Here is a 25374-nt window from a genome sequence, read left to right on the forward strand (position 1 = left end):
TAATAGACATATCTCCAATCTGTCTACTCAATAAGAATGGTATAGTTCAGTTTGAATAAATAGCATTCAAACACCCTTCATAAAACGTTTCCTCTTGTTCAGAGTGATAAATGTGCATGCAAACTTTTTCTTGTGTATGTGTAGTATACCTGTGTGTTAGAGGACTGTACCTTGTTCATTCTATGTCCATGGCATTTAACATTAATTTCCAGAAAATAAAATAGTTTTCTTATTGTGTTTATCCTCATTAGAGCTCTGGCACAATGCCATTCTACTGTTCCCTGTAACTGTCCTGCTATTTTGGCTTTCAGTCTCAAGTATTAATGTTTGGGATAAAATTAAAGGAATTTTGATTTTTTTTAAGAAAAAGAGACCATTCTCTTGGCTTTCAGCCCAAGCAAATATAAAATGTAGTATGAAATGCTCATATGTAAAAAACGTTGTTGATCTGGTCTTCCTCCTTCCCTGTCTAATGCAGTAGCCGAGCAATTACAGACCTCAAACAGCTGACAAATGTGTGCCATTTACATACAGTAGATGTTACCAATCGGTCAAGATACGTCTCTCACTGACTTCTGCTGTAGGTGTGGCTTTGGAAGTAAGTCACTGCAACGTTCCTTCTGAAGAAGAAGCACCGCTGTGCCTGACTCCAAAGTTCTCATCTGTTCCCGACGGATGTACCAGTGTACATTTCTTCGGGAAAGAGTCATATTGACATTGTGAAACAAATACACCGACCTACTTACAGCTCACTGAATAACAGCCTGTTCTTACAAACTATTGTGGAAAGTGACTTTACAGTGGTTATGACATAGCTATAAAATATTTCTGTTTTCCAGGATTTGAAAAAATGCAAATGTTTTTTTTCTGTGTTTCTCTCTACCTGTAGCCATGTATTCCTTGTGAAATGTCTGCTTACCTGCTAATGGGGTCCTTGGGCCTATTTATTTCACATTTGTTCTGCTGAAAATGATGTTCTTTGGACAGTTCAAGTCTGTTATACTGGGAAAAAGGGTTACTTCCACATAGCTTCTTCCCTTTGTTATGTTTGAAAGTAGCAAATAAATAGTGTAACACCACTAATTAGCTAAAGGCATGTCAGTCAACAGATATTGTGGGTTTTTTGGAGTGGGGAGGTTGCTTTGGAACTTTTAATTTATTTTCTTATTGCTGAGGAAGAATTCTCCTTTCCTAAATGGTTCATAAACGTAGAATATATTGGTTTAAATTCATTTGCTTCTTTAAAACAGCAATGCATTTTTGGCAAGTGAAAACCACTTTATCTTTTTAGCTTGGAGAAAGTCCGCTTGGAGACAGTTTGTCATATGCTCGTTGTCAGATGTTTCTTGCATATCATAGAAGCTGCATTTGTTTGGTGGGCAAAGTAAAAGAACGTTTCTGACTCAATTTGCAACTTCTCTAGAAAAAACATGAATTTCAATACTAAATGAGGACTTGCACATAACAATAATCCTGGCAGCAGCTCAGAATTCATGGTAGCAAAGTTCTTTTTGGCAAAATGAAATTGGGATGAAATCAAGCACTTTTCATTCGGAAAACAATTGTTTCTTTACAAAAATGGTTATGTTTTGCAGGTTTTTGTTAAAGAATTTCACTGGTTGGTAATTTCTTGAAGGATTACTGTTCATTAGCATTTGTCATTGGTCTTGCATAAGTTTTAATAGACTGCAGGAAGCCTGGTGTTTAAAGTTAGGCAGGCTTCTCAGTGGTCAGTATCTTTAATTCTCTGAAGCACAGACAGGAGATTACATTTGACCTTCCTCTAATTTTTAATTTATTTCCTAGCAAATATCAGTAATCAAACATAAGTGCCTTGCAGTCATTTGCAGTCAAGAATTCCAACTTTCATTCTTACATTTTCATTTTTAGAAATGGGAAAAGCCATTACAATTCAGTATAGTGTGGGCTTCCATTGCCCGTCACGTTCCTCCCAGCACTACTTCATGTCTTGAACTGGGATGAGGCCCAGACACAAAATTTAAACTCTGAGTTGATCTCACAAATCAGTCTTATCTGAACAAGGAAATATTCAGTTCTGGAATTCTGGTCTGAGTCCTTTGTAATCTTGAAAATCAGAGGCAAGGGAAGTCATGTCCTTCCATTTGGTATTACGATTATCAAAGCAGATAAGACTTGTGCCAGCTGTTAGTGACTCGATTACAACATTTGACAAGAAAGAATTTTCTCAGCAAGAAAAAAATATGAACACTCTCTTCAACACTTGTGGATGTCGAAGTTGAACAGTATTTAAATGCAGATCTTAAATCATATATAGTGGTGCTGAAGCTGAAGTGCAGAAACCTACATCAGTGTTAGCAGATTTTTAACAGTCAGACCGATAGTTCAATTAAACTATTAGGATATGTTGGAAGCTTAGCAGGGGGTTGGGAGCATTGGTATCTTGCTTTTAAAAAAAAAAGAATACTGCTCTATACATACATTTATTATCATCATACACATTTGTAAACAATACTTAGTCCACAACTTTGTAACAGCAGATAAAGGTGACCTTTAAATGTTGGTATTGTTTTGGCTGTTAATCTTAAAATGCTAATATATGTTATAGGTATGAAATGTTTCTTTGAGAAAGCACCATGCATCCCACCAGAGAAGTGGTGCATCTCACCAGTAAGTGAAAACTGTGAGGGCCACTGGAAAAGCTTGTCTTTACATTTCAAGCAGGCAAGAAGTTTCAGAGAAAAAAGCAGCTGGCAGAGAGATTCAGGATCACATCAGCTAACCTAAGCAACAGCTCCACTCTGCCATTCCCCGGCATTTTAATTGTACTGTTATGTAATTTTTAAACAGCCACATCATTATGCAAATGTTTTTTAAAATGCACACCCTTAGGTACCTTAGCTAACCATCAGGGCTTGTCCACTGCTGGAATTGTTACCCTTAGTCTATCTGTCTTATAATGATTAAACACAATATAAGAAATTTAGGGGTTTAGGCCAAACAATTGCTACAGAAGGTCCTCCAAGGGCACCCTCTCTCTGTCTCTTTCTCTGTATTGGACACGATTTTCTCATGATTAAAATTCAGGTGCAGAGTCCTTAATCAGGCACAAAAAAACAAGAATTACACTTGTGCTGGCCTGACTGCGTGGGAGAGCTGGTGGTTTTGCTCTGAGGACAAGTACTGTTGCCACTACCACAAGCTTCCTGCAGAGTTTGGTCGATGTAAGCATTTGCATGGCTAGAAGGAGCCTTTCCTTGTCATGTGAAGATGGGTTGGCTCCTGCAGTTGCTGCAAGTCGAAAGTATGCTGTGGCTAGTGCTGGCCTAGTTGTAATTGCAGCACAAGCAAACGTGATGATGGTATGTGCAGCATCTGAACATGAAAATTCAGACACGTTTGCAGGAAAGTGCAGAGAACAGAGCTAAATGAAAACTTGGGATGCCATTGTCCTAAGCAGTCTCGCACACCTAATTACACAAAATCAAGATTTTGAGGGAGAAAGGTCAAGGTAGTCCTTCTGAAATACCTTATGACATTTTTCAACAGCTACTTGAAAACGTGTGTGCGTGTCTGTGCATGTGTGTGTGTGCTGGGGAGGGGCAGCACGCATAGGACACGCTTAGCCGGTGAGTTAATTTTGAGAGAGCCGGTGAGTTAGTTTTGAGAGTTCAACTGGAGATTGCCCTACTCAAACAATTCTTTGGAAGGAGCTTTGCTTCAGATCCTTCTTCACAAAGAGACCCCCAGGTGATGTGGACAAACCCGCGCAATGGGACTGTACAAGCGTGGAAACAGCGTGAGCAAGGCATTGCAGAATCCCCTGAAAAGCTGTCCCTGGGGAGGGGAGCTTGGCAGGGCACAGACTGGTCAGGAGGGCCATCCCAAAAGCCCCAGAGAGACAGTGGGAAGCGTCCCCCTGCATCTGTGCTATCGAGGACTGTCTTTGCAGCGTACTCCTGCTTCTTGCTGGTTGAGTGACTGTTGCAGCCCCTCTCACTGTCCAGGCACGGCTCTTGAATGGATCTGAGAGGCGAGTGGTGCTGTACCAGATGCCAGGCTGCTTGTTGTACTTTGTACAGCAGGAGTAAGTTGCCCAAGTGCTCATCCTGTAATTCAGCTCTTCTCTCCTTGATGCTTGAGTCCTGCCCGATACCCAAACATAGAGAACAATGCGTAGCCTGCAATGAGAATGCTGTTGCAATGTTTTTTCCTCCACTTTTTAGCTTGAGCTAGATGAATTTTTCAAAAAAAGTAGCAGGAGGAATTCACAGAGAGAATATTTCTTGAACATGGTTAGGTTATGTTTCTTTTTTTTAAAATCCTTTTATTAATCCTATTTCTCTCTGTGTATATGTTTATGTGTGCATTTGTATGCATTTATACACCTCTGTGTAAATTTTATAAATAAGACTTATTCGTATTACAGGGATTTTCATTAAGACAGCTTGATGTGGAAGTTTTTGTGTATTTATGGGAGAAGCATTTTTATAAGAAAACCATTTTCAAGAGTCTGCTAACTAAGCAGTAAGGGGCATCTTGGCAAGTCCACAGCGATATAAATGCTAGGAGTGAAAGCTCTCCTTAGAAAAGGAGGCTATATTTAACAAAGGCAAGTAGTAGCTGTCTAATATTTATGTTTGCCTTTCCAGCAAGTGACATTGCAGTTCCAGGCAGGGTAGTGGGTTCGAAGTGAATCTCGGAGGACGGCGAGACATCGGCAGGTGGCAGCATCGTCCCAGCCCTGGCAGCCCTGGCCGGGTGACAGCCCCGCGTCGTTCCCACTGCAAGTTTTACATATGGAAAGTTCTTTGACCTTTCATAAATTTATTGTCACCCTGGTTGAGTGGCACTAGGTGCAAATAGTCCACCCCTCCTTCAGTGTTTGTGACCGAGTCTGGTAATTAGAGATTTCCAGCTCTCCGAGCTGCTCGACTCATTTGTTCCACTCATTGTTTTTGCTACGTGACACAACCTAAATTCTCCAGCTTGTATTTACATGAGCTGGTTCTCAGCCTCACGCAGAGAGGAACCGGGCTACAGTCCATTATAGCTGTGCAAGGATGGGTTTATGCGAGGGAGCGTGGGGTGGAGGGGAAGAGGTTTGCGCTTGTTCATGGCTGTCTGTAATGAGCATGAGTTTGGTGTTCAGAGCCAGCATTCAAGTACCGTTGTTAAAATCCGTACCTCTGTGCAGAATTTCAAGGGCAGCCTTTTGGAGGTATTCCTAAAATAATCCGAGTGCTTTGTCTGTGCCAGCACTTCTGGCTGATAAATACATGCATAAATGTGTTTGTTAGAGCTAACATTACATCCGTATACTTACAAAGAGTGAATGGTCTTGACCTAGGCATTGTAATCAGCCACTTAGTTCTGATGTCAAATAGCAGCTTTCAAAGAGCTTTTTCCTTCTTCTTTTTTTTTTCCCCACATATGAAATACACTCTCCGAAGAAGAGTACTTCTTTTCAGGTTTTATCAGGCTCGGGAATCAAAGGTCAAGCCCAAGATAATGAATCCCTCCCCAAATTTCAACTAGTCAGTTCACAGTGAAGTTAGTTTATCTTCAACTACAAACCAATTAGACTTTCACCCCTGACACACTGGTGAAGTGATAGTAATGTTTTTTTTCTTTTGATTGTTTTTAATCTAACGGCTACTGTAGACACAGAATTATTCAGCCTTGATTAAACATTTTCAAGCTGTCTCACCAAGCCAATCACATGCACATACATTTTCACACATTTCTCACAGTAAATTAGTAACAATTGCCTATATGGTTAATAGTTCAGAAAATGAAGTTCTCCTTTCAGAGGTGTATTGTACTGCCATAATGTACGCCCCAAATTGACACCACATAGTTGTGTATGCAGGTTCTACTTAAAGTGATGGTAGACTGAAGCACCAGGATTCATTAAATCGAGCAGAGTTTCTCATTAAATGTGTAGATTGACAGTCAGAACTGACTGTCATTTGTTTTTTTGCAGCTGTTTTTTCATACCATCAATGCTTTATTTAGAGTGAAACTTTACCACCCGGTGGATGAGAGATAGCTGGTTTGTGAGGGGAAAAAAACAAGTAGAAAAATATTTTGCATTATTATTTTTCTGGAAAAGACAACTGGAAGCTTTTCAGATTTAAGTTCTTGATCTTCTCTTCGCCTTATTTTTTCCCTAATTTATACCCTGAACAACATATGTTATCTGGTTTGCAATGTGCAGTGTATACATGTACATTTGTTTTCTAAAGGGAACCCAGTTAGTCCTCATCTATTTTCTAATATAAACTCCTCTGCAGAGGTGTTAGCAAGTATATTTCATTTTAACTATGCCCTATAAATCCTTCATGGAAAATTCCAATTAATATGGCTATGCAGCAAGCTGGGCCAAAAAATTAACTGATCTGTTCTTGCTCAGCAAAGTGACTTGATGAATACAGGAATGGAACAGACTCAATGCAAAAAAACTGTTTCTCTTCAAGGAACTGGAGTCACCAGGTGCCACTGTTTTGCATCTTAACATAAAAATCTATAAGACTGCACCTTCTGGTATTAACAGATAACACCAGAATGCTCTACCCCATGGCAATTTGCTGAGATGCAAGATACCAATGCCCTGAGACTCTCAAAAGATTTTTTTCTTTCCATAAACATGGGACCTCAATCACTGAAAAGCAGAACTTGAGGAAGACTCTCTCACCATGAATCAGCCTTTGGGGGGAATGCTGACTTCAGGAAGAGAAATTATTCATAGGGGACATTCATGAGATGGAGAGCTCGGAAAGGACATCCTTCTGAAATGGAGGGAAATCTTCAGAGAGCACAGTCCCTTTGTTAAGGACATAAAAAATACGAACTCTGTGGAACACTGCATGAGCACATAACCTTACGAGGAAAAGTCTTCAGGGGAGGGGGAAGCAAGAACATTCCGCCTTTACCTCCCATATATATATGTTATAACCTGATGGCCTCCTGGGTGAGTCCAGGAGAGATACATACAATGTTTGGCTTTTGTTACCTATCCATACTTCTGACTTGGGACATATTTCACAGAATCACAGAATAGTTCAGGTTGGATGGGACCTCTGGAGGTAATCCAGTCCAACCCCTCAGCTCAAATAGGGCCACCTAGACCAGGTTTCCCAGGACCATGTCCAGACAGCTTTTGAATATCTCTGAGGATGGAGACTCCGTAACGTCTCTGGGCAATCTGTGCCAGTGCTTGGTGACCCTCAGAGGCAGAACCTCCTGTGTTTCAGTTTGTATCCATTGCCTTTGGTCCTGTCACTGGGCATGGGCACCACTGGATCCCTCTTCTTTGCACCCTTCCCTCAGGTACTTATATATATTGATGAGATCTCCCCTGAGCTTCTCTTCTCCAAGCTGAACAGTCCCAGCTCTTTCACCCTCTCCTCATAGGAAAGATATTCTAGTCCCCCCATCATCTTCGTGGCCCTGCTGGACTCTCTCTGGTAGCTCTCTCTCTCTTGTACTGGGGACAAACCTGGACACACCACTCCAGATGTGGCTTCCCCAGAAGGATGACCTCCCTCAACCTGCTCTTACCACTCTTTGATCACCATCACCAGACAATCTGTATCACCAAATTGACAGAGGCGGGCATTGAGCAGTGTAACTGAGCTACTGTTTTTGATTCAGATGAAGTGTTAGGAGCCTTCTTTTTCCTACTCTTGTGCAGATAATGGCCCTGAGCAGTACAAGGGCCACAAATGCAACTTTCTCATATTCAGAGGTGTTCAGAGCCCATACAGATGGCAGGAAGGCAAATCCTAGACAGATGGTTTCAACATGAGAACTGCTTCCACACACCATTTTCATACAGCACACCTATGGGCCGGAGTCCTGATTTAGTCCTGATAGAACATCATAGTTTTCTGACTTTTTACATAATGCTCGTCTTTTAAATATTCTGAGAAAGTATGGCACCACTGCACTGGACAAAATATCCCTAGCCTGTGTTCCCAAGTAGAGTAGCCAAAGTCATATGTGCTTCTTTAGGTGAAAAAAGTCTGTTGAAATTATGGTCATGTCCTTTTCCCTGGTATTATTCATTATGTTTTTTAAATTGGAATATTTGCAAAGTCTTTCAACTCCATAATAAGAAAAAAAAAAAGACGACTTTTTTCAAAACCTTTCACATAAAAAAACCCAAAACAAGTTAAAAAGTAATAACTCAGCAATATAAAAAGCCAATTTCCACAAGAAAATGGCCCTATTCTAAAATAAATTTTGCTCCATTTCCCAATCCAGACCTGTCAGATTTCATAAGGCCTCATAAGTTAAGCTTAACGGTGTTTTAAGAAGTCAGACTAATGTTTAAAACTGTTCCATTGATATCGGTCATGCATTCTTCTACCGAAATTTGTATCTGCACAAAACTTAATATAAATGCTATTTATGTGTTTGTAACTTTAAGTCAACACAAATTATAACATACTAAAAATATTATGGTCTATGAACATAATGTGAGGAACTGAGAAAACAACATTTACGGAACACCTTCTGAAAATGTAGTCATTGGGAAGTGGATGTTTTGGATGGACACAGTTATTAGGAAAAAAAATACCAAAAAGATTACTCAACACTACAACACTTAGAAATTAAGTAACGCCTTTCAGGAATAGATTTCAGTGTGTTGATTTAGGTGCCCTAGTTTCTTCTACATTGACTAGGTCTGTTTTACTTGTCTTGATTGAGCTCTAACAAAAAGTGTCTGAGCTGGACCAAAAAGTGGCTCAGCCTGAACGGGTTCAAGCTCACAGCTTTCATGTCACATAGAGATGCAGCACAACCACCAGGCTTCATGAGGCTGGCTGGAAAGGACTGATTCTCTGTTTTCTTGTTGAAGCTGGGCGACAGAACCGTCATAAATGCAAAATCCTTGGGTTCAGAGAAAGTGAACGCAAGACGGTGTATGACTTGCTGGCAAGGGGCCAGGGATTTGTATTGGCAGAGGGGAATTGCTGGGATCGAGGACTCATCTGCTTTCTGCCCAGGACTGTGTGTGTCTCAGTTCTCCCCTTCCTTACTGGCTAGTTCAGATTCTTTCTTGTTCAGTTTCTGGAATTTGTGAATTCCTTTTCAAGTATTTAACAAGTTATAATATTTTGCCATATACACTGGATATATAAGCCACTCTTTTAATTTGGAGAGTGGCATGGTTTAATTTTGATTTACTTTGCTGTATGTTTTTGCAAAAATACATTTAAAATGGCTGTGAAGCTCCCTTTCTCGCCCCATAGGAAAATAAATTAAAAAGAAAATATGTACTGGAAACTTGGAAAGCACTGATACTTTTAAAAAGAAAAAATAATTCTTTAGTTCATTCTAGGTATAGTGTGTGCTGTGGAAACAAATCTCAGAAAGAGTATGAATAGCAGAATTATCACCACATTTCTACATTGACTGAAAAATTCAGCAATATCTTTCTAAAATGCTTTCAAATATGTTGATGGTAGTTTGTTATAGCTTTTTAGGGTCCTAATTAATTAGAGCTAGCTAGAAAACCATTATCATGTCTTCATGTCTGGAAATGACATCTGTAAGATAAACTTGCAAGTATATTACCACACACAGTTTTGTTCACCTATGTAAATATTTTTATATCTGCCAGTAGTTAGCCTACACTGGATACTGTTTTGGAAATCAGCCTGTGTCATTAGCATATTACAGAAGATAAGGTACTCCAGGCATTTCTAACAATAAGAAACACTTATTATATGGATTCTTAGTACACAACTGTGCACATACTGACCATGTGTTGTATAGTTTTGAAGATTCTGTTCTGAATCACCTTACAGGGAAAAAAAAATCTTAAACTTTTTTTTAAAATTTATTTTACCGTTCTGTTATCCTGCTCCCTTTGTAAAAACTGGTTCACTGTGTGCTTTGTGTTTGTTGGTCTTTAGATTACTGAAAGGATGATAGTAGAGAGTCATTGTAATAACTCAACATTTATTCAACTTTTATTTAATATTTTACTAACAGTTCTCTATTTGGGTAATTTTGCTGTAAAGCACAGAATGCAGTAAAATGAGGTGTACTTGGAAAAAGGTGATGGGTCATTGGTCAGCGGAGATGAAACAAGGGTCACCCTCTTAACTTCTGTCTACCAAAAGTGCAAATGCTTTGACCAAAGGGACATCACACCTAAAGAATTTCTGGCACAGATTGTGTGTTCGCCTCCACAGCTCAGAAACGTATAGAGCTTGGAGGTCTCACAAATCATTGTTCTTCTATGCATATCTGAATGCGTGGCACTGCTTTACCTGGATTGCTAGTACGTTGCTTCACTAAATCAATGTCTGTCCCTCTCCTACTCTGGAGCCAGTACCATCTGTGAAGGTACTGGTTTCATGTCTTGTAGACAAAGCCTACCACAGAGGAGGAGATTGTATTGTGCCGGGTGGTGGTTTATTTCACAACTAAGTAAGAATACCTTGTCTTCAAAACTAGCATAACTGGTTTATTTTATTCTGAAGAGTTACATCTGCACAGAGGGCCTGGTGAAATGTATTTGGTGACTTATGCTATTATCGCGCTTTCCTTAGGGGTTGTTTGGCTAGGCAGCTTGCACAGAGAAACCAATTTACAGCCTATCAATATTGCCATATTTGTAAAGTATCCTGGAAGTCTGACTTGCTTCCTAGGCCTTCGCACATCAGCACATCAGCAATTTGCCTCAGGATCTGGCTCCTTAAAGATTATGGTGATGACTATAGCTTTTAAGTAAATGATCTCACACTTACACTTCTAGATGCAAGCTCCAATTTTGTGATAAATCAAAGCAGTTCATGCTCTACTTCCTGGAGGCCACAGCAAAGCTGAAGTGGATTTGCTTCATTTATGGTTACCGAGATATGTATTTTCTGAATCTCTGGATTTTCCCCTTCCCCCTCAGCGCACCAGCACAATCCGTGGATGCATTACTCATAGACAGCGCTTGCACATAGGTATGCCAAGAGGGATCCCAGCTTGCAGTAAGTACGTTTTTATAAATGTTGTACTCTCCTATGTTGCCTCTTTTTATATTTGAAAATATGAAATAAATTTCTTTGTCATTTCCATGAACACACAGAGATTTTCTTGAGCTTTGGAAGGAAAACAGGAGGGAAAGGAACTGAATGGCATGAGGGATATTTCATCCCCTGTTTTCCATTCATGACTCTTCTGTCCTACCCATTGCCCAGAGAAAAGAAAGTCTAACCACATGCTTCAGAACAGAAAAACACTGTTTGAGAGGGCAGGATTATGCCTAAGTTTGAATTTTAATTAAAAGAGGGGTAACAAGATTCAGACAGAAAAAAACGCAAATCTTTCCTCTAACAGGGCAAGAATATGTTTCCTCAACAGATACAGGCTATGTGTGAAGTGCATAAATACCTATTTCTTATTACTGAAGAATTTATACAAGGTACCTGAATGATTCTAAGGCATTTTTTTCTTTCAGGGTTGAAATACTATACGGCTTCTCTGAGGGAAAATTAATCTACAGTTTTCTATAGAGTACCATGGGATAAAGTAAACAGTGCTTTAATATCTCTTCTAAAGGACATACTATAAAAATAAAAGTGACACATTTTTTACTTGTTTTGAGTGCACAATTTTTCACACCACAAGTAACTATGTAATTTATTGGAAATTACACATTTACTTTATTCATTAGTACTTGTAAAAAATAATTGAATTACTTCTAGCCTATTCTAGTTTTATGGAAAATGAAGAATGACTTGATTCAAACATTATTACCTAAATTAAGTAATTCTTTATGAGGCATTTATTTCTAGACTGCCAGGACTTTCAGCTGCAAATAAGCCCCTTAGACCAGGGTAGAGATTAGTTCAGTGAAAGCACAGAGCTTCCCATTCTCACTTTATAACATTCATCTCATTAGATCATGCAAGATCTGTAACTCCCAATAACAGACAGAGAACAAGAAGTAAAGGAAGAAGACAGACATATGGAAAGAGAGAGAGAAGGAGAGCTCTTTCCTTTATCTGTAAAAAATATATCAGGCCAAAGTTAGGAAACAATAACATAAAACAATATGCTTATCAACTAGAGAAGATGAACATATTCTACTAGTTTCGTAACAGCTCACTCGGACGCTCTTCTATCTTTTTCACTATTTACAGATGTGCTGTAACACAAAGGCTATTGGAAAGTATGGCAGCATACCACAAGGCAGTATGCTACAACCTTCACTAAAAGGATTGACTGTGATCACAGTTAACATAGCCCAGTGTCAGGGTGAAAAAAATATAATCAGTCTACAGTAGGGAAAGAGCAGGTGAGAGATCTGTTCTGTAGGTGCTGTGAATCATGTGAGCCCGGTGACATTCACCGTGTGATGCTCACAGATCTCGCTGGGGCAGTTGCAGTCCGGAAGCCACTTTCTCTGAGACCTTGTGGAAGTTCCAGAAATGAGAAAACGGCAAAGCAGGTCTTTAGATATAAACAAGAAAAGGAGGAAGAAGTAGGAAATATAAGGTAGCTACAGAAACTTCCATTCCTAGAAAAAAAAATGCACCTAATAATGAAAGAATTTGCAAACACCTGAGTGATAACAGAGAGGGACAACAACAGGGGGTTGTGAGGGGCAAATCATATCGAAAAAATTGCATGATAGGTGAAAGAAGAAATTGACAGTATACGTCTTTTGGTAAGACATTTTGCACTGTGGTCTTATAAGAATGCTTGGCAAATGTGGTTTTGGTTAAATTGTTACTAGCACAGAAACTGATGGGAAACCATACCCAGTTTACAGCTATCAGTGGTATATTCTCAAATGGAAGACTGCGGTGAATGAGACTTGACGGAGATCTGTCCTGGTTTGAGTTTGTCACTAGAGAATTGGGCAAAGGACTTGAGAGGATGCTTAAGGAATCTGTAGATGGCAGAGGCAGGAAGTGCATCGGTGGACATGATCAGAATAAAAAAAAGTTCCTGTCAAATTGAAATGATAAAGGTACTGAATCAGAAGAGCACTGTTCTTAGATAAGAATAAATATTTGCAAGAACAAATACAAGCTGACTAGGCAGGAGGACTGAAGAAGAGATCTGGGGGGTTGTGATGGACCTCAGCCTGAGTCAACAATGCCAATGGTGTTGCAAAAAGTAACAAGGGCGTGGTTCTGCCAGGGAGGTTGTGGGATCTCCATCATAGGAGTTTCCAAAAAGAGCTGGAACAAGTGTCTGTCATGAATGATGAAAGTAGAGGTGGTCCTGGGCAGGTGGAAGGATGAGATGACCATGTAGGTTCTGCCTTTCCTATTTCCTATGACTTGTGTAGGAACAAATGACCAAGTAAATTGGTGGCTCACGAATCAGTAGATTTTATCATGACAATAAATCATGATTGCCGAAATCAGAGAACTACTCATTGACAGAGAGGAAAAAAGCCCTGAGGCCTAATTATAGTTTTGTGAGACCTTTTATATCACATTGGTGAAAAGAAACCATAGGAATGTAATCAGCCTGAGTCCCACCCTTAATATCACATGCCACTACACTGCAATATGTAAGTGTAATATTTTAATAAAACATCCATTTTTTATTAAGAGTTTTCAACTGTTTGCAGTTTCAGAATAGGAACTGTTTTTCAAAATCAACCACAATGTACTGAAAAAGAATGTAAAGAAAGAGAAAAACAGCCGCAATTGTTATTGGTAGTCATGCCTGATACACAGCAGTCTGAAAAGCATAAAAGCAGGAATGATCCAATGTTCCTCACTACAGAGATTAAAATAAGTAAGGAATCTGGGTTTTTTTTTGTTTTATAATCATAATGTACCTGTGTAATAGTCTGCATGCATATGCAAAGCATTCTTTAAAAATGCATTACAAAAATACGTTGCAAAAGTCAAAACTTCAGCATTAAAACCCAACTCATCTTTTCTTGGTTAAGTGAGCTTGCTTAAGACATATCTTCAGGTAAAACTCGATCCCGTAAAAAAGTCTTAGGTGGACAAGCAAGATTAACAGCCTGAGATTTCGCCCTATTCAGAGCTGACAGACCTTCATGAAGTTCTCTCTTAAAGTCCTACTCATGTCCAATCCCTCCCTGCTCCCTCCAATCCCAGTTGCTTTTGCAGAGTGCACAGCATAGTTTGGGTTCCAATCTAGAAGGAACAGAATTTTAAATAGATGCTGCTTCTCGCTGAAGATTCCTGGAGGCCATGCCATGGATTCATGGACGTTTTTTCTCTCTGTTCTTTCTTGTTCTCCTGTCAATCTGACCTCAAGAGATGTCCAACTGAAAAGCCTGTTCCCAGCTGTTTTTTTGTCAGTTGTTATAGTTCTAAGGGGTAGTGGGTTGACCCCAGCATCTTCAAACATTTGGGAGTCAGCATGTCCACAGCAAGATGTATTTTTTTGGTTGGTATAAGGCTTGTATTTCTGTAACTGGAGGTATCCCATGGTCCAGACCATGGCCAGACTTTATGACCAGTCTCAGTGAGCTTTATGTCGCTGACACAAATTTAGTGATTAGACTATTTTCTGAAAGAGGGGCATGTTCATCTGGTACATGCTTTCTATACCTAAGAACTGACTATAAGCCAAGGTAAAAGATGTTGTAGCATTTAATTGAAATAAAGTACTGGAAGATTTGGAAATGATTGTGGGTAACATATCGTATGACATGTAGGGAAGGAAGTATGCCCTCTAAGTCACTCTGTGAAGCACACTGTATCATGTAGTTTGAAAATGAATTTACATTATTTCTTTAGCTCACCAATGGAGGAAGAGGAAATAGGGATTTTTATTAATAATTGTTGACCCAGAGCTTATTTGCACTATAGAAGGATTTTAGGTTTGAGCAAACTTTTAATATTTGTAGAGAAAGAGTGGAAAACACCGTATTATCAGAGTAGTATGCTATCTGGCTTCTGGTATGTTTGCAAAGAACAGATAGCTAAGCAGACTGTTTAGCAGAAAGGTTGCCTTTAACCTCCTCTGCCCTAAAGGCTTGAAGCCGTAATCTATGCTCGTCTGGCCACAATTTATACATGCACTGCCTAAATCATTTTACTTAAAATTATGTTGTTCCAAACGAAAACGTTCTTTTGAGAATGATTATGCTCACCATTCCTGATATCAACATCACTGGGTTAGTGCCCGAGGATCAGATTGTCTTGGCTGTACACATGCTGCAACCATGGAAATTCAGCCTAGTATCTTCTCCCTATAGGAGACACTAAGGCAGATAAAGTTGGAAAATGGTTATGGTATCATAAATTTAGAACAGACACCATCTGTATTTTTGTGCCCCACCCACTGGTGGTCCTCAGGAGATTTTCCCAACGGTTTCCCGTTACTGCAAGGAACTGTTGTAATTCTGCAGATGAGGGCTACGCAGGTAAAGTGATGGAATCCTCTCGATTTTGTGCTTGTTCATCAACTTTTCAATGTGTCATAGGAAAGCCTGAGATGGTGAATACAGGTGGGATTCTTTGTCGAGGTGCAACAGATGCTGTCCACAGGAAGCGGAAACACTGTGTCTGTCTCATGTTGTGGCCAGGCGAGCAAGCAATCCAGTCCATCTGCCTGCGCCTGCTCTTACAGGTTTTCCAAGGGCAAAATGACTAATATTACATAATGATTGTGTCTGTAACATTTTAATGACATCATAAAATTTCTAGTTCAGTACAAAGGATCACTTTATGATGAGCTTATCAAAGGAAACAAAATATTAAATGAAAAATAATTAGGCTTGCTAGTCTGTATAAATATTGCTTTGACAGTATTATACATATTCTGTTTGCCAAAGATTGTATTAAATGATAACTAGCACAGAATTCCCAAATATCATCACGCTTTCTTCTTTGTTAATACTGTAGAAATCCAGAAAGATCTTGTTCCAGCTTTACAAGTCCATGTTAAATGCTATAAGTTTTTATAAATTAGAACTGTACAGTCACCCTAAACCCCCACAATTTCTTGTCTCAGGCATTAACATTTCACTGATAATACTCTTTTCATAAATCTTGGCATTGCTGTTAAATTATTCATATGGTGTTATATGAAAACACATGACAATTTTTTAAAATGTATTCGTCAAGCATCTTGCAATCAGCTAAGATGTCACTCTGCTGGTTATTTTTCTGAATCTTGCCATCTGAATGCTCTGAATAAATTTTATTTTATTCAATAAGTTTCACTCTTGTTTCCAAGCATTTCTTTTATGATTTCTACAGCTTCACTTATATTGTATTACCCTTCTATTTTATTTTTTTTTCTTGTCTTGATTTCCCTTTCTATCTGCCATGTGCTCTATTTTACCATTCTTGCAATCTATCATTTTAGCTTTGAAAAAGATATTCCCTATTATCTGATCTTCCCTGGATGTACTTAACTTTGTGACATTCTTCTTCTCTGAGTGACCTTTGTAATATAAACTTCCATTGCTGCCTCCTGAAAGTGTATTCTGACAGCAAAAGCTGCACACCTTTAATTCTTAAATACAGAAACCACACTTCTTGACATGCCCATATCCCTCTCCAGTGCTTACATTTCAGCAATATGACAATTACATAGTGTTACTAAGTTGCATTATACCTTTCCTTTTTCCTTTTTTGAATTGTCATACATTATTCCTTTGGTGTTGATCCAGAATATGATGAAATACAGAGTGGATTTTCAACTGAGAAAATAATTCAAGGCCAATGACACAAAAAAACCCCCCACATTCAATAATAATAAGAATCTTTGTTAATATGGGGTTAAATTGCAAATCTCTTTTGGTTATTTCTAGCACAGATCTCTTTAGAGAGTATTCTCAGAGTTGTTGCCAAAAATCAGAAATAATTTAAAGCACGAAAATGACATGGGGTAGTTTCACTTTGTAAAACGTTCAGAGGATCATGAATATGGAAAAGAGCAATTAAGGTAACCCAAACAATCTTGACTCTCTCCTTACCACATCACTTTGAGAAAAGTAGAGAAACTTCAGAGAACTCTATCAGAATGCTACTAGTGTACACCCCAATAGTAATCACAAGCCAATGTTACTCCTTATCTTAATAAACCTCTCGAAGACTGCATAAAATAGGAGCTTGTTGTAGTTTCAGCTTATATTTGTAAGACTTTCTGTAACAGCCTGGGACTGTTTTGCAACCCTTGAAAGTTTAGAGGGATCTCTTTATTGAGTTCACTGAAGTTTGAATTAGGAAAAATATGTTGGTAAAAAGAAAAGAAACATAAAAATCAAGACAGTCTAAAGAAATTTCAAAATACATTTCATTTTATTTTATGATATTTTTTTCTGAAAGAGCAGAAACTTCAGATTAGATTTCCAGACTATTATAGAGGTGTGACAAGTTGGTCTGAAAATCCCCAGTGATGATCCTTGTGTCAGGGTTTGTCATGTGTCTGTTAAGCACGAAGTTAACATGAGTGAGGCATAAGTTTATCTATTTTATTAAACAGGATGAGTGGGGAAAGAAAAGAAAAGACGAATGCAAACAAAAATAACTGAAATTATTTCATTATCCTGATCAGAGCCTTGTGTGAAAATCCTAATGAACATTTCAGTAATTTTCTTTAAAATATCATAAAAATTACAAGACATACAACAAAATAATTTTAAAGGTTAGTTTTCAGAAAACACTTTTCATGTCCAATTCACCATGTTTACAAGGTCCTGGACTTTAAAAAGGACACAGAACTGAGCCAATGAACATTAAGCTTCTTGATGATTTCTCTAGTTTGGCACAAAAAGTCCTAAGATATTAAAAATATCAAGTCACATTAGAAATACTGACCATACGTATGTGTATTTTTTCCCCTGTCGCCATTGAATTCAGCTGGAGTTTTCCCATGGACGTCAGCTGACCAAAAAGTAATTTATTCCCACAAACTCCTCCAACAGGTTATAAATGAAGAACTGAAGCTCTGTACAGATTTATTCACTCCTTGCCTCTCCGCTTCAGTCATATTATTATTTATTTGTGATATAACATCAAGCTTAAATTTATTGCATTTGTTTATTCCAATAATGTAACTCAATTCAACAGTGCTATTTACCTGAAATATCTACTGGACATGTCATAGAAAATGTTACTTTTTTTTTTTTTCATAAAACCATGGTATTGATTAAATAATTAGTTTCAATAACCATTTTCTAATCCTCCAGAAAACACATTAAAATATTTAATAAGAAGGTTGTGATTTTTTTAGGTAATGCAGAAAGCAAATGAAAAGTCTATTTTAACTAAAAAAAACCCTGAACCCAAACATTCACTTTCAAGAAAATCCATTTTAGGGAAAAAAGCTCTTTTGAGTCAAAACACTGTAGTGTGTTATATTGAAATGGTATTAATTGACAAGCATGCATTATATTTTTCTCTAGTAAGCATGTTAGCAAACTAGGCATTAAAAATGAAACAAAATATTCAATTAATAAATAGTGGGAAAATGTCATGCCCTTATACTGAAATTTATGTTTCTTTATACTGGGGTCAGCTAGATGGTTTATGATAATTTGAAGAGCTTTGAAAATCTCACCCTAAAGTTTTCAGGTCAGACATTATGACTTACCTTTATTTGTTAGATATTTGTGTTAATAACCTCCTTTAAAGCAAGGTGCTTGAGATAAATTGAAACACAATACCTCAAACACATTTCTTATTTTTATAATTGAATTACGACTAAAAAAATTGCAAAAGTATGCCAAATTATAAAAATATATTCCAGGTTAAGTTACTAGTTTCTAAATCTAAACAAACTCATTTTTTAATGGAAAAGAATAATTCCTTCCAATTCAGAAACTACTCAGGAATAAATGTTATAACAGGATAGCAAAGGATATTACTTTGAGCAAACATAATGGCTCTTTCTGGCCTTAAAATTTACAAATGTGTTAAAAATGTCTCATAATCCAGACCATAACCCAACTCTTTTGCAAGTCTATGACAAAACATGACTTTACAGCTTCCCCAGAAGCTAACAAATCCTCTCTTGGCATTCAAGGAAAGCAGGTAAGAGCAAGAGAGAAGACCCTGACAGCAGAACTCTAATTTTATAATCTCAGAAGATAAGAACATAAAATTACCATATTAGGTCAGGCTAAATGTCCATGTAACTCAGTATTGCATCTTCACCAGTGGCTACTACAGGGCATTTAAGTTCTCTTTATAAACTTTGACCTTCTGTTCACTTCATAGATTACATATCAAGCTTGGAAAAAAAAACAAACCAGTTTCTTGTTTTGTTATTAATTTTTATTTTCTTTTTTTTATGCTTTTAGGAAGTTATTCCCAAAATTGTTTTTATGTGCCTTATTGGGATTTTATATGTAAATTATATCAATTTATGCTTTTAAAAATCTTCTTCAGTTGGATATGACTAAGGAGGATAATTTCCTTTTTTTTCAGATTTGCTATTGCCTCCTTTACCTTTTCTGTTCAGCTATATGGTTTACTATGGAACATACAAGAAATATTTTTTGTTGGTGGGGATGATTCATTGTTATTGTGAATGCCTAATACATTCTCTTTAAAAACTTGTAGACATTTTATCCTTTTTGCTCTTCCTTTTCATTTAATTTTAACTCGTTGCCTTCTTTTCGGAGACCTGAATTTTTTTCTGCTGGTCTTAGCTGCAACAGGAGAAAAAGTCTCAGGTAAATGTATCTCAAACAATGTAACACTCTGCTAAGTTAATATCATCATTTTTAAGTACCCCCAGAAAAAACATCTCCAGAAATCCCCACTTTTAGCTATCGCCACAAAACTGTTGGCAACATTGTGGTTCGCAGGACACCAATAAGCTTTTTGTGTGATACACTAACAAGCAGATTACCTCATTACCCATTAGTTTCAATTTCTGTTTGGTCTCAGCATAAGGCCTAAGTGGCCAGTAAAAATGTTCAAAAAACAGAATCTTTACTTATTTGCTGAAATCCTTTACTTTGAGATTATTTAGACCCCAGAACAATGGCAAAGGAATTTTATTATGGACAATAGTAATAGACTCCTTAAAGCAGAAAGAAGTGGTTAGGTGTTGCCTCTTATCTTTTGCTCCAAAGGGCATTCTCCATAAGCCATATAAAAAAGATTCATGTGACTCATCCAGAATTCCCTGAGGAGCTATCATCTCAGCTACAATGCAAGCTGAAGACCAGAGATTCCTCCAAAATAAAAATTGTTTCAGGTAAACACATGTTAATATAGGATGAACCAAAAGAGAGATGAAAAAAATTAGGGTCTTCCCTAGTTTCAGGCCTCCCAGTATACAGCATTTTCAGTTAAAGTTTGGAAATTGTGCAGCTTCTCTGTGGTTTTGTGTTAAGATACAGGAAAGAACACGAATCTGCCTGGTTTTGATTTAGAGTGAGTTAGGAGTTGATTGTTTCCGTGAGTTCAACTTTCAGATCCCTTTCTCTCATCTGAAGGAAAAAAAATCAGAGCGAGCAAGTTAGTGATGGTCAATACAAAACATGACTGAGAGCCCCTGTTTACTGACAGCTTCGTTTAAGAATATTTAAGGGGAAACTGCAGGGCTGGAGCTGCTAAGGCTCCTGGTACGTTCCCTTCCAACTTCTCAGTCAGTAGAATTGTGTTCTGCTTCATCGCATTGGTGACTAGCTGTTGTGGAAAATTTAATAGCGATGTCTTATGCAAATAGTGTGCTCTACAAGTAAAACAAATAAAAATGAGGAAATGTACACATTGTACCTTTGAAAGGTTGCAAGCAGTGGCGCAGAAGACTTGGGTTACAATAACATCTGAAATGAGCCTGGGAGTGGGAACGTAGCAAGGCTTGTTTCAAAGGGGAGCCAGTTCACTAAACACTAGAGTGATTTAATGCACCATCAATTATTTCCTGCTTGTCACTTAAACAGGCTCCACATATGCATGGCAGGTCCATGAGTGCAAAGAGGAGGTAGAAAGCATGATTTATTGGCTGGGGCAAACACCTGCGAATTAAGCAGCTCAGAAATTAGCCACAAGTAGCATATTAGTGCAGCTAATCAGGCACGGTTCAGTATTTCAGTTTCTTGATTTGCCCATAAATAAGGCTGTATGTGGCTGCCCTGGGGCGTTCTGGTGATTAACAGCCCTGACCTACAGTAAAGTGTGCAATCTAAACAATTTAGCGGGGTCTGCAGGTGTACATTGTAAGCTTGTTGCTTATAAGGCTGCTACATTCAGTATGTAGAAAGCTCCTGGTATCTGGATGTCTTGTTCATACATTTTATCACACCATTTAATGATCAATTTTCTTTTCATTCATTTACCAGAGCCTGGTAACATTAACGACTTTTAAACTACGAGGCACTGATGCACAACTGTGAAACCCAGTTGTCTTCTCTGTCTTATTCGGATGCCAGAAAAACGAGATCATCACTCTTTGCAGTGCACTTTCATATCTCACACCACAGTTGTTGACTTTCATCACAGCTGAAATGACAAGTTGCTACTTGATTATTTCAAGATCTGTGGTTGGCTAGCCTACCTGTGGATTGCTGATGTAAAAGCATCGTGTGGAGGAGCCTGCACACAGCCAACAGCGATCTGCTGTTCTGATTTTGCAAAACACTGAAACAAGGACAGAAATTTTTGATCACTGCATACTGACACGTTAAGCACATATACTGGAGGAGGTTTGAAGCTCTCTTGAAACAGTATATGTGAACTCATATAAAGCTCAGCAGTAGCCATATTGACTTTAACTGTTGGAAAAATGACATTTATGAGAAAGAAAAGGAGGAAAGACATCCCCCAAATAAGCAAGATACTGGATAAGGCATCCTGGTTACCCACTCACAGTAGCCTACTAATTCCTCACCTCCAAAAGAACACGTGAGGACATGGACAAGGATAAAAATGAATGACTGGTGGAAAAGTTATGTCATGTAGCATTACTTGTGAGGGAATGACACTGTGTAAATCCAGAACTGTCCCCATTTTCATATAAAAAAATGCTGGGACATTTTAGGAAGGAAGCACAGAAGAAGAATCACAACAGATACATGACTGAGAAAAAGTAGGGTGACCATTGTTATTTACCTTTTTTTCCTAATAAAAGAACAACGTGGTAGAGTTTCCTGGACCAAAAGGCAACAGATTTTTTTTACACAACAAATGATTAATTGTTTTAAGATCCCACTGAAAACCCAGAATTATTTGAGGAAGAAGTATTAAACATAGAAAAGTAAGCACATTCATAGATAATTAGAGCCCACAACTATGTTTCATAAGGGAAAACTTTACTTACAAGGGATATATCATCTCCTGTTTCATATTTAAACATTACATTTAATTAATTCTTTTTTCTCACTAGGTCAGTTCACTTTCCACTGATGACTGGTGGGATACGTGACTCAGTGTGACACTGACCTGATCTGGAATGCCTGTGCTTATATTTATAGACTGGAGACATCAAAGCCCACATCCTTAAAAGTACTCATGTACCTATTTATCTCTATAGATACACAATACTGTTCTCAGCACTGCTTCCTAGATGTCACCCAAAAAGATGGAAGGCTCTGATTGAAGAAGTCAACTATTTTCTTGCTGAAACAAAGACAGGAGTTGGCACCTTTAGCTCACTGTCCCCTTCCCCTGCTATAGGTTGCTTCCCATGTAGTAGGAGTGGTTGAACAGTGTTCACATATGAGCTGGCACAGTTTAGAAACTCTTACATTAAAGTAAATCCACGTCTATTTAATTTATAACCTTGTCAGTTCATCAGCTGCAGCTTTTGCTTCATGATCCTTGTCAGATTTAGCTTAGGCAGTGGAGAGGTTGCTTCTGCTGTTTGGCTACCCCCATATTTGTGACTTGCTGCAGAAAGTCATTGCATTTCCCTGGTACATTGAGTGAGAGTGGGTGACATCCATGCTGCTCATGGTCAGCTCCTCCAGCAGTGTTTTGACTGATCTGCATTGCATAACTTCTCAGTGATCTCGTTTGGTACCTGTTTCATAGCCCTTTGCATCTACACCTGTAGGACCCTCATGCCACTCGCAGCACATGTCTGTTTTGCTGCATGATCATACCAGCTCCCATCTTAATGGAGGCCATTTTTTTATTTTTAGTTTGGGGTTGTATCGTTCATAACGCTCAGCATGGAATGCCCTCATGGGTTCCTCTAGACAATTGTAGAGAGCATGTCCCAGTCTTCTCGCTATGCCACCCTATGCCCCGCATCTGGGACAGCTAGAAACACTTGTCAAGGCTGGTTCTTCTCCTTGGTCTAGAGTGTTTTTTTCTTATTGGGACTGAGACACAAAATTTTCTTAAGTTTCTTTCAGAATTAATATAACTTTATATCGGAACGAAGATAGTTACAGGGCTGCTTTGCATCACTCGTATATTTCTGCTTTAATAGCATGATGCTGAGGGTACGTACCATGTGCAGAGGAGGGTGGGATGAATGTGTGTTTGAATGTAGGGTGTTGGCAGACTGGGATGGGCAACAGAGCAAGCCATCTCATCCCTGTACCTGCTTACCTAAGTTTTCAGCCAGGCCTGGGTTCTGCCTGGGTAAGGACCTCATCACTCCATCCCAGGAAATATCTGGCAGTCATGAAGTGGGCCTCTCAAAGAAGCAGGAGCTCAGAGTGAAACTGAGTAATTAAACCAATGGCATAGGCACACCTTCTGCATTTTTCTGTTCTTTTCTCTGTTTAGTTGAAGCAGAAATAAAAAGGGACAAAATGTTTCGTGGTTTAACCTGGCAGGCAGCCAAATACCATGCAGCTGCTCGCTCACTCCCCACCCTTCAGCGGCGCAGGGAGAGAATCGGAAGGGTGAGAGTGAGGAAACAAACTCGTGGGTTGAGATAAAGATAGTTTAATAGAACAGAAAAGAGAAAATAATAATAATAATAATAATAATAATAATAATAATAATAATAATAATAATAATAATAATAAAAAAAAATATATAAAATGAGTGATGCACAATGCAATTGCTCACCATCCACGCTGACCAATAACCAAGTAGCAATCGGTACTTCCTGGATCATGCCTACCATTCATATACTGAGCATGATGTCACATGGTATGGAATACCCCGTTGGCCAGCTGGGCCAGCTGTCCTGGCTGTGTTCCCTCCTCCCAGTCTTGGGGTAGTAGCTTGGTAGCTTCCTGGAGGGTAGTTGTCCTTGACAAGATACTTAGCAACAACTGAAAACATCAGTGTGTTATCAACATTCTTCTCATACTAAATCCAAAACACAGCACTAGGAAGAAATTTTAACTCTATCCCAGCCGAAACCAAGACAAATGGTTTCGCTGGTTGACAGGAAAGATATTTTTCTTGGAATAACTTCAAAAAAGTGCTCTTTCCCAATGCATTTTATTTAGCATGTTGTCACCCTCATACCAGTATATTATAAACTCCTCATGTATTTATTAAGAGAGGTAGAGAATTAAAAACATAAGAGAAGATAACAGAAATAATAGGTGTAGTTGAGAACTTTACAATATTGCTATATACTACAATGACATATGGAAGCGTTACAAGGTGTGTGTGAGAGAAAACACTCAAGAGCCTTTGCAAGTATTGATAACAATAAAAAAATATTAAAATATAATGCATAATCTAGAATAGAAAGATGACAGTGCAGGGACAGAATCAGGTCTATTAAGATTCTTCAGAAGCTTCACAGGATTTCAGACTCTGTCTCTGGAAAAGTTAAAGTAACACTTGAAGTTGTATCTATGATTTTGAAAAGTGTATAGTATCATCATATCACCAAAGTGTCAGAGCCCTTGTTATAAAACAGCCTTTGCCTTTTGGTAAAGGGGATGTTAAATTTCAAGTGCAGCAAACTCAAAATGGCTACATAAAACCAAGCACAGGTTAAAAAAAGCAGATTTATTGTGAGAACTCTGAAATGATATCTAGATGATCCCCTGAGCAGGCCTTGAGATGTCAGAGATGATAATACAGTAACAACATTTGGGAAGTATTTCTAGTTTTACACTTAGCCTTTTGGCAGGAATTTATTAAGACAGAATAAGCCTGTGACTTTTCAATTCCAAGTACAATTTGTTTCTCTAATATATCTGCAGGAGTAATGTGTGATGGAATTTTTCCTTTGCTGGGCCCAGTAGTTGTGGGTGATGATGTGCTATAATAGGTTCTCACAGGCCATATCTCAACAAGATAAAACACAACACATGTACATCTGTGGCCCAGTGTCAATGCCTTAAATGTACATCAGAAATGCATTAAATCTTCTGATTGCTATTTTGTTTGTACAGCTTGTTGGTTCAGAGTTTCCTCTGTAATGTACCCTGCTGATTACCTTGAATTATTGGCATATCCTTGGTAGAACAAGCACACCTTGTTCAGAAACACAGCATTACAGATGTGGCTTGAATCTTTTCCTTTATTAGTAGAAACAGAAGAAATGTTCTTCAAG

The sequence above is a fragment of the Calonectris borealis genome, chromosome 2 (genome assembly GCF_964195595.1).
Source record: "Calonectris borealis chromosome 2, bCalBor7.hap1.2, whole genome shotgun sequence".
Classification (NCBI taxonomy): domain Eukaryota; kingdom Metazoa; phylum Chordata; class Aves; order Procellariiformes; family Procellariidae; genus Calonectris; species Calonectris borealis.